General features: G+C 36.9%; 1 long non-coding RNA gene across 1 annotated transcript; it reads right to left on the bottom strand.

Moving 5' to 3' along the window:
- Positions 1–14: 14 nt before the first annotated feature.
- Positions 15–1525, bottom strand: LOC135471519 (uncharacterized). The gene is made up of 3 exons (XR_010444448.1): positions 1313–1525; positions 384–419; positions 15–42 (listed from the first exon to the last, which is right to left on the bottom strand). It is a non-coding gene; the product is annotated as an uncharacterized LOC135471519 (long non-coding RNA).
- Positions 1526–9925: the final 8400 nt, after the last annotated feature.

Genomic DNA, 9925 nt, shown 5'->3' with positions numbered 1-9925 from the left:
AGGTTGATTAGCTTTCTCCTCTCACCTGGCATACCTGGTGCTCTGTGGAAAAACCATACAATGCACCATGATTTAACATGACTTGTAGACTTGTACCTTGTAACATATGCTTTGCCATTAACAAAAGACCATCAAGGTAGTACATGTAAGTGAAACTGTCAAAGTAGAAAAACCTCACACATTAAATCACCCTACACGCATGTAACAAATTTTAAAGGAAACACTTCTATTTTTATTGTATTTCATCTAAAATTTTATCCATGACCAAGTTGTTAATTTTACTAGATTCTATGAGTTTTAAATAAAGTTGTGAGATACAGCATCAATAATATGAATATTTGTATTTCTGGCAAATTTTTAGGGCAAATATTGTAACTTCTTACTTTATTCAGTGTAATGAGTAGCTGTAAAATGATTACCTGAAAATAAAAAAGAAAAAGTAATTAGTCAAGTCTGGTAGATGGAGTTTATTTTCATCATCCAGAGATAAAGATTCCTATGAGATCTACATGTAGTAGCAATGATTTGGGGAGCTGAGAATACATTTGTGGGTCTTAGATTGTATTTAGGACTGTATCTTCCCAGACTTTGGGGCGTCTACTCAAGACCTGAGTAGTGCTGTTACTATTTTCTGAAACATTATCTAAGGTAAAAAGAAGGGTGAAGAAATAATATAAGAAGTTAACAACTGTTTCAAAACTGTGAAATTTTATGTACGTATTTTCTTCTGAAAATGTATGCTTAATATGACCTGTAGTGTATCCATTCAATGTTAATCTGAAAATAAGGAGTATCAAAAAATATATCGGAATATATATTATTATAAAGAGAAGGTCAGTTATTTGATATGATAAAATAACACAGTAAAGTATTACATAATTAAGTAGATTTATGGCATCTGTATTTTAGTAGGCCTATATGTATGATTATACAAGAATAACTGCAACCAAGACGAATACAGTCCACCGTATAGTTAGTTTTATACTTTAATGAATTAAATATTCCTAAAATTAGGAGTAATAAATTTGTTTTTATGTTTTCTGTAAATTCACTACGCTTCAGGGGATGGGTGATTATACGTTAAACTGTATATGCAGCAAACAATATAGACCATTCATTTTACTTGAGCTGCGCGCCGAAATAGGTTTCTTTTACAATTAACCACAGTATACCGCCGTAATAATACTGCCATTCGTCAGATCTGGGTAGGTGAATATGAGTGAAAGCAGGGATTTCTCATGCATGCATATTACCACTGACTAAACTATGGGCCTACACACAACTATATACCGAATACATGTAATAAACCTGCCATGCTTCAATCGCCAGCTGTGCTATCTGCGGAAATGAGCTTTGGTGGGTGACACAGTTTACAGGCTGTACAGTTACAACTTGTACAACTTACTCCACTATGGTTTTAAGTCCACTTAAAACCCACGTTATGAAGCTACATCTGGCCAAGTAGAGACGTCAGCGTGGACAACCAGGCTTTCGTTCAAATGAACACCACTACAGGGATTTCATACCTGTTGCTTCCGGCAGACGTTAATAATCTGCTAGCAGCTCAACGACGCATGTCACAGTGTGGAGGTGACGGTCAGCTGTCCCTAACCCGCCTCTGTACGATTCACAATAGTCCAGAAAGAGACAGGTATGTGCCGCTGTATACAGCGATAAGGGACAAACAACTGTAAATGTGTGTCAGAGTCGTTCATCAGTCCAGGCTAACTATTCTCAGTTTCTGGACAGACTACCCGTATTATTAAGATTAAATTAGAATGAATCATATCAATGTCAAAAGACTTCTTCTAGACGTCATAGACGATGCAAACAAACTGAAGATATTTAGCCGTCTCAGTGACAACAAACTATGTATAAATCTAGTGTAGCTGTTCACTCATTAAAAGATTTGAGATAAAATGTGGCAGGACTGGATTACAGATTATATTTCGAGATAGTCTTCACGTGCAACATTGTAAAATAAAATAAATCAATAAATCAAAATAAATGTCAACATCCTCTTAAGCATGTCAACATCTTGGAAAATGTCAGCTCATATATATTCAGCTATCGATAGATTTTCACGAAGTTTCGATTTATTATCCCGATATTTACTAAACATTAATTTGGACGGTTTACAGTGACGTTTTTGCTTGAGACTGAGCACTGATTTGAAATCAAAGGATTGAACTTCCTGGTCCCCATGTAATATTAGCCCGGTGAATGTATGAATTTATCCGCCACAAAATGCAACAGAATATACATTGTTTCATTTGTCCCAGATATATGTCTAAAACGCACATTGAAATTCTACCAAATACAAATTGTTGGAACAGTGTCAAAGTTGCATCAGTCCACATTCAAATTAGGTGTTCTAAAATGTTCGAGACAATAGAGGCCTACAGATAAAATATTATAATTCTAAAATGCTAACAGATAGATCAACGAGTCTCATGTCTTTTACTGTCTTTTACTGTCATGTATTTTTTCGACTGCGGCCAGGATATTATTTCTCACCTTTGCATAGGTTTCTCCAGGATAGGCCTATGCCTCAGACAGAGATACATTTTAAAACCCGCCAATTCTTGAAACTGTAATCCTTCACAGTATCCAGGAAAACACAGTTTGAATCTTGTTTTCAATGGTCTTTCCATCTTTTCATTATCTTACACCTCGTAAGAGGTAGTACATGAGATGTTCCAACGATTTTTACCCTGCGTTAGGTAATGCATATTTAGGTTACGTTATATCTGTGGATACATTCTCTCAAATGCACGTTCATCAGACAATTTCCAAGTGCGATTTCTGCCTGTTATAAAGATAAATGTATATTTGAATCTTACAAAATGAAAATCGCATTAGCAAAAAAGGCAGTTAAATTTTTTTTCTTGAAAAGTTGAACGTATTCTTTCAAATTTGGAGCCTATAAAAAAGATAATAATACGATGCATGCAAGTACTAGTCACTCTGCAGTCTACTAATGATTAATGTCCTGCATTACACACCAGAGGCTTGTTATTTTAAAACCTAATAGACTCGAGTGATATCAATCGTAACACAGAGTCCCTCGTTGTATAATCTCTAAGCGTCAGATAACGCGGCCGGTGCATACTATGGCCCATAGTTTGTTTTAAATGACATTATTAATATTTCCCTGGGCAAATTTCGGTTTCACAGCTGGTGACTGTTTCGTGCATGGATGACCTTTTACATGGTCACCACAATACGTACACTCGAGATACAACCTTTTTACGTGGACCTGTCGTCACATGCCCAACAAAGCGTATATGCCCAGAGTATAACATTTTTTAACAACCAAATAAAAACGGGAACAGTATCGCTCATGTCACAGACAAAAGGTTTGATACACTGTACAACTATTCCTATGGGTGAAAACTCCAAAACTGCTTAAGTGTGGGACCCACTATGCACACTCCACAACGGTGCCTCCCCCCACCATCTACCAGACCGACATGCAAGTCATGCAAAACGCCTGCACAGTATTGATGTGTTTTGACGATTCTGTTGGCACGATGTGAGCAGCCTAACTGTACTCCTTCACATTTATCCACTCCTATTTCGATAATCATATGCAATAAAAGGAATATCCTATATTTTAAATAGTACATTAATATCTTGTGAACAATCCTTTATTATTTACATGTACAATGGTAGCTTTTGAGTGTGTATTAATATAGTTTTACATTGTAATTCATCAAAATGTTCGTACACGAATAACTGTTTCGCTGAAATACCGCGAAATATTTGTGATTTCAGCCCGGCCATATTGGATTTATGCAAATTAGGCTCTGTTTCACAACTTAGATCATACTCCTTGCAGCGTATATGCGGCGCTCCAGTCTCGCTTTACGTCATTGCCACGAATTAGACAAGCTTGACCTTTGGAGCCTGTTCGAGGTACGTAGGCCGGTTTAGGCTTAGCCGTATCACTGATCCCCTCGCGCGGAAGTATATAATCAGCATTCTTCAATAAAATTGTCTCAGTTGTTGGTTAAAATCATGTTGTATACACGTTAAATGAAGAGAATGTCTATAAAGTATAGTTAGAAAGAAAGGCTCGGACATAGTTATTGCCTTTTCTAACATCACTACAAGTCTCATCACCGTGACCCCAGTGACATCAGTGTTGTTCTAGATTTCTGTACAAATTGTACTAATGGTGGCAGTGATGTAAAGCAAAAGTGAAAAGCGACGCATGCGCTGTAAGGAGAATGCGTTTATATTTTTTGGTAGGCTTTAGTGTGTCATTCAAGAAGACCATTCTTAGACATATACCACCAAAATAAATTCTTTGCAATTTGTAATCAAAGGTTGAGCCAGTATTCTCGCTATGTTGACTGTACTATATATGACTGCATGCATTCATACAGTGGAAGGATGATGGGTGTCTATCGCGGCATTTTGTGTCATTCGGGTATAGCTTACTGGTTGACAATATGTAAGCACCATTAATAACATACGTGTCACATCAACAGAAACAGTATTGATAAAGACATAAAAACTGAAATAATCTTGCATTAGTCTATGCAAAAGCTAACCAAAATTATATGATTAACAACCATTGTGTTTTCTTAAGTTCTTTGTTCTTGTTCATTGCAGTTAAGCCTTCTTTTTTAGTTAGTGAAAGAGATTTAATTGTTTATTTCCATTGGTTTGACACTTTGCTATACTTTTCTAAGTCATGTAATGAAGAAAAGCTGATTTCTCTTGCAAAGATAACTGTTGAATGTTACTTCTTCGATGTAATAAGAAAGATGAAAGTGATTGTCCTGACGTGGTAATTTATTTGTTCATAAATCACGCTCTTCCGATCGATATGACTTCATACATGTATAAATCGAGATCAGTAAAAGCATATTTGCTCAAGGATCGTGAGTTCGAGTCTCACTTGATTAATTTCGCTCATCTCGATGTATTGCTGTATGTAGGTAATTATACCTTCTCGATCAACCCCGTCATGATGATTGCGATTTATTTTCTTATGTTATATCTAAAAAGTTGTTTCGTTTAGCACAAGGAGCACTGCAATAAATACCACTTTACGGCTGAGATGACTGATAATCCCTAGGCGATGCCCTGTGTTTTAAGCATTCTGTCTGCAGCTTTCACTATAATGGTGAATGATGCATGCGGCCTCGCTTTCATTTACAACATCATGCATATATAATTTCATATACTGTGCATAACACCTGCAAGACCTGCATTAAAATAAACTTTTGTAATTTCTGTTTTTCATGTACAACTCTCGGACATACATTTCTGAAAATGTGTTTTACAGGGTCTGTGCTTCGATTGTTTACTACGAAATAGCGTATTAGCAAGTCGACATTTATCTCCAAATTACAACCAGAGGGAACAAATTTTATTATTGTATACAGACTTTAAGGCCTACCGTAGGCTTTTACACGCATACGGCGAATTTTCCAGTCAACCTTTTCCCAGATGTTGCGCGGATCGATAAATATTTAATGCATATGTACACAGACTATATAGGCATACATGCAAGTAAGCCATAAAAATATAGGCGGATATGCCTATATACGCCATATATATTATAAGAGTAGGCGCTGCATGCACATACACGACAGCTGCATCAGGTCCACATCCCAATTGTGTATATCTATAGGCTTATCAGTGTGCGCATTTTTTGGCTGATGTTGTTTTTCAATCGGATTTTTTCTTATAGATGAATATCTTTGGAAATAATAAATATGTAATAAATAAATATTTATAGGAAATAAATTTACTGTCTAGATTAGTAAATTATAATATCTTTATAATAGAGCTTTGACAACAGGAGAGCCAATTAAGAGTTAACGTATATAGGCCTAATATACGTTTTGTATTTCTGCAAACATCTTCACCATCATATAAATACCTTGATGTGGAGTGGGAGTGGACAAGGGAGTACTATGTGTTCTTCATAGATATGTCACTCGTAGCTCATTCATTAATAGGCTTACTGTATATGCAATGCATTTTACCAACGCAAAATATGGGTTTACTACATCCTGTACGTAATCAGACTTTCGGAAAGCATCATTTGGGTGCAGATATCGACCATGCCATTACGTCCTAATCTGACACAGAGCAAAACACAGGTCTCTAATTTGACACAGAGCTCAAATTTGATACAAAGCTTATTAGCATTTCAGCACCTGGTTTTTCGTGATATTAGTATGAAGCATTATGGCATCTACACACCACAATATGAAAAAATCACCATTCCGTTTCCAAGGTGATCCGTTATGAATTTCATGCCTGTAAGCTTAATTTAAGCTGTACGGAAGTATGTGTTTCACCAACCGTGTGTAAAGGGAAGCAAGTCTTGTAACTGATGGAACAGTATTGTTCTCTGCCTTCCTGGATAACAGTGCTATTTCAAAAAGTGATCATGGATAATAATGTAATTCAAGTAAGCAGAGTGCACTGCAGATATGTAAGATTTGCTTCCCTTTACAGACGACTGGTGAACCCCATATGGACACAGGCCCCCATTACAACTTCCGTTTTTCGGTAGGGGCGATTGTAGTTCTGTGAATTTTAGGGTATAAAGTCTTTTTTTGCTCCCAGGCGTCCATTTTTGGTGCACAGGTGCATGCTTGGTATTAAAATGCAGGAAACTGTCTAAACTTTGAGGAGGTATGAGCTTTATTGATGAAAGTTTGAAATTCTGGGTGAGAGGACACAAGGTGTGAGGTAGTGATGAGGCTGCGAGTGACGTCCCCTTGGCATTGCTAGGCACGCCTCCCAGCTGCCGGCATGGAAAGGTCCAGATTTTGACGGTCAACCTATGTCAAGATTTTTATGGCTTCTTTCTCACAGGCTGGGCCAGGTATGCACCAAAGCTTATTGGCCACGGAATGTTTGGGACTGAGCTACAGCACTAGACGTTAACATTGTCGCTTATGGAAAATTAATGGGGGTCCGAGGCCATATGCAGAAAGATCGCTGTATATCTGGTTTCCCATCACCTTCCACCAGAAACTAAACAAGCTTCCTGCAGATTAGGACCTGACGAATTTTAATTCACGCTAATATTTAAGGCGTCCAAATATGAAGATACAACACAGCGAACAACGATGTTTGCCGTTTTTCTCTGTTTTTTTTTTTTGTTTTGTTTTTGTTTTTTCTCCACATTAATCATAATATTTTGAACATTGACAAGAAGTTACAGACTAAACATGTTACGTTTAATAAATGTCTACACATGTTCCTATATTGGCTTCCGGGAACATAACTTTACCAGTCTGCCTTTTTAGCTACAATTAAGTAATTTTGTCTTTCATTTTGATAGATTCTATGCAATATTTCAGTCAGTCCAATGAGATCCTTTTAAATGAATATGTGGATTTCAAAACCACCATCATGATTGCGCCTTCTGTTAAACTCAACTGGCTTAAATTCCTAAAAATAGGAATAAAAACTTGACCAAAGAATAACATGGTTGTAAGTATGTTCGTGGCATCCAAATAGGATGACACGTCAATGAGGACCATACAATATGCGTTTTTGCATGTCTTTGTCATACTCAATTCTAGTTAATTAATATCACTGCATTGTTTGTTGTTACCTAATTCCGCTTATACAACTCAAGAATGTGCGGCCATTATTATAGCGGGAGGAAATTAGACGAAGTCCTGGGGAAAACCCGCGTTCATCCACGTTGCTTTCAGACCTTCCCACCTACGGTCGGAGTGGAGCATGAGCTGGACTTAAACTTATAGCGACCTTATTGGTAAGAGGCTCCTGGCTTATCGCGCCGCGATTGCACGCTAAAGACCTCGGCTCTAGCAGTTTAGGCTTACCACGGGCTCTCTGGAGAAACCAGCTTAACAACTAAATTAAATCAGTTGAATGGGACGTGATGTTATCCCTTTGTGATAAGGGCGTTATTACCATAGTGACATGCATCAAGTGTGAGTAAAGCCCAAGCTGGATTCCATATTGTGATTTTGGACTTGGGGTAAGTTGAAAATTTAACCTACACACATTCGTCTGCTTGTCTATCAGTATACTTTGATGAAATGTTGCTCAGCAGTCCCTATCAACATTTAGTAAATTTTTATTGGTAAACCGTATCTTGTACTTATATCATTTGGGTTGACAACATAAAACAAAATAGACCAAAACGTTTATTTTTTAAAACATCGATTTATTGGAACAACATATTTATTAAAATGTAAGAAACAACGATATGGTTAACAACAACGGCAAGAATAGATAGACAGCTATATAGTGTATACTGTTTTTTTTTCTCCTTCTTAAACTACCGGTACTGATGAGTATTATGGATACAACGTCTGACTGTTACACTCCCGGCTGACGAACCTACCGCTATAACGATGTAGGGAAACTAGACAGAACCAATCACTTCAAGTTTCACCTTCTCCAAATACCACGTGACAACAACTATCAAACACGTGACAGCACAAGCGCAATATGCTGGTTATTCTATACTGTTGTCTTATTTTGTATGACCATTGACCACCATATATACCACCACCTCCTAAATGTACACCTAAATACCCGGATAAAAATGAGTAAAAGAGTAGTGATAAGAAGATTACAATGAATGTTAATTCACGGTGACTCGAACTTTTTTAGCTATAGTACGTATGCTGCATGTGCGCTGATTCAGGTTCCCAGATGCATTAGTCTCTCCTCAAGGAAAGGTATAACTTTTTGAGTTACATGTTTCATCCAGCATTACACCAATCTTAAATCACCATCTTATATATACACCCTCCGAGATGGTAAATGATTCAGAGGCGTACAACAGTGGACAGCGAGTGTACTGACACTTGTAAAACTGGAATGTAAACGATGGACAAAGTTTCTTTATAAGCAAATCATGATAATGGATATGTGCAATGTTTCATTTCTCCAAGAACACCTTATTGTTCACAATGTGACAATTTCAGAAACCAGCCGCCTTGAAACCTCGTCGTTTATCTCGATGCTATTACACCGATGTTTATGGCATCCTTTGTAGACAATGAAGGTGGGGATGAACTCTTATTTTATCATTGGCCAAAACCATTACCTTTCAATAATCACTTAATTGAAGTGACTTTGTTCATTGATTCCCAAACATGTGATTCGGATTGAAAATAACTGTATATGGTTCTTCTGACTTTAAGGCTTTGTAGATTCCCTTGGCTGATGATATTCGAAATGATATTTCAGTTTGATAATAAAAGATCATTCAACATTAAAGATATATTACGATTGAAACTAATAATACCTACAACATTAACTAGTCAATGGATCAGTCAGCAAAGTATGTAGCTAAAATGAGGAAAGATGTGAGTAAGACCTTTAAGGATTCCCATATATGGTAGGCCTATATTGGAGTTAAAAATCGGACGCTACTGTTGCTGTTCCATGTATGCTATAAAGGAAAGGCCACATGCATGTATTAACACTGAGATGCCGGATGCTTCAGACATTTCTAGAAAATCAGCAAGCATCACTTTCTGTGAATAGTACCGAACGCTTTGCGCTTTAACTGTTACCATTGTCTACGGTTGTAAATACTGAAATATTTGGAAAGTCTAAAATTATGTGTTTATTGGGGTTTTTCAGTTAAACTAAGAGCTATTCTCATTTATTACTTTTGTTATGGAAATTTGTAATGTAATTAAGATTCATTAGCAGTGTTTGGGGACTGGTAATTTGACCAGCTTAGGCTGTTGACGCTGTATTTTTTTGGAGCAGAGCGGAATGGGATTTATCTCTGGACCTATAGGTTTGACAACGGAGATCTGTATATGGTATCACTCCTGTACAAGTGCTCACACGTATATAGACACCAATTGCACCGGTTAGCGAATGGTAGCCGGACCATTTTCATTCTAAATCATATACTTTATAATGGAATGAAGTACACTTATATGTTATT

The sequence above is a fragment of the Liolophura sinensis genome, chromosome 7, assembly GCF_032854445.1.
Source record: "Liolophura sinensis isolate JHLJ2023 chromosome 7, CUHK_Ljap_v2, whole genome shotgun sequence".
Taxonomy (NCBI): Eukaryota; Metazoa; Mollusca; class Polyplacophora; order Chitonida; family Chitonidae; genus Liolophura; species Liolophura sinensis.
Note: the sequence above shows the minus strand (reverse complement) of the source record. Positions and strands in the feature narration are given on the sequence as shown.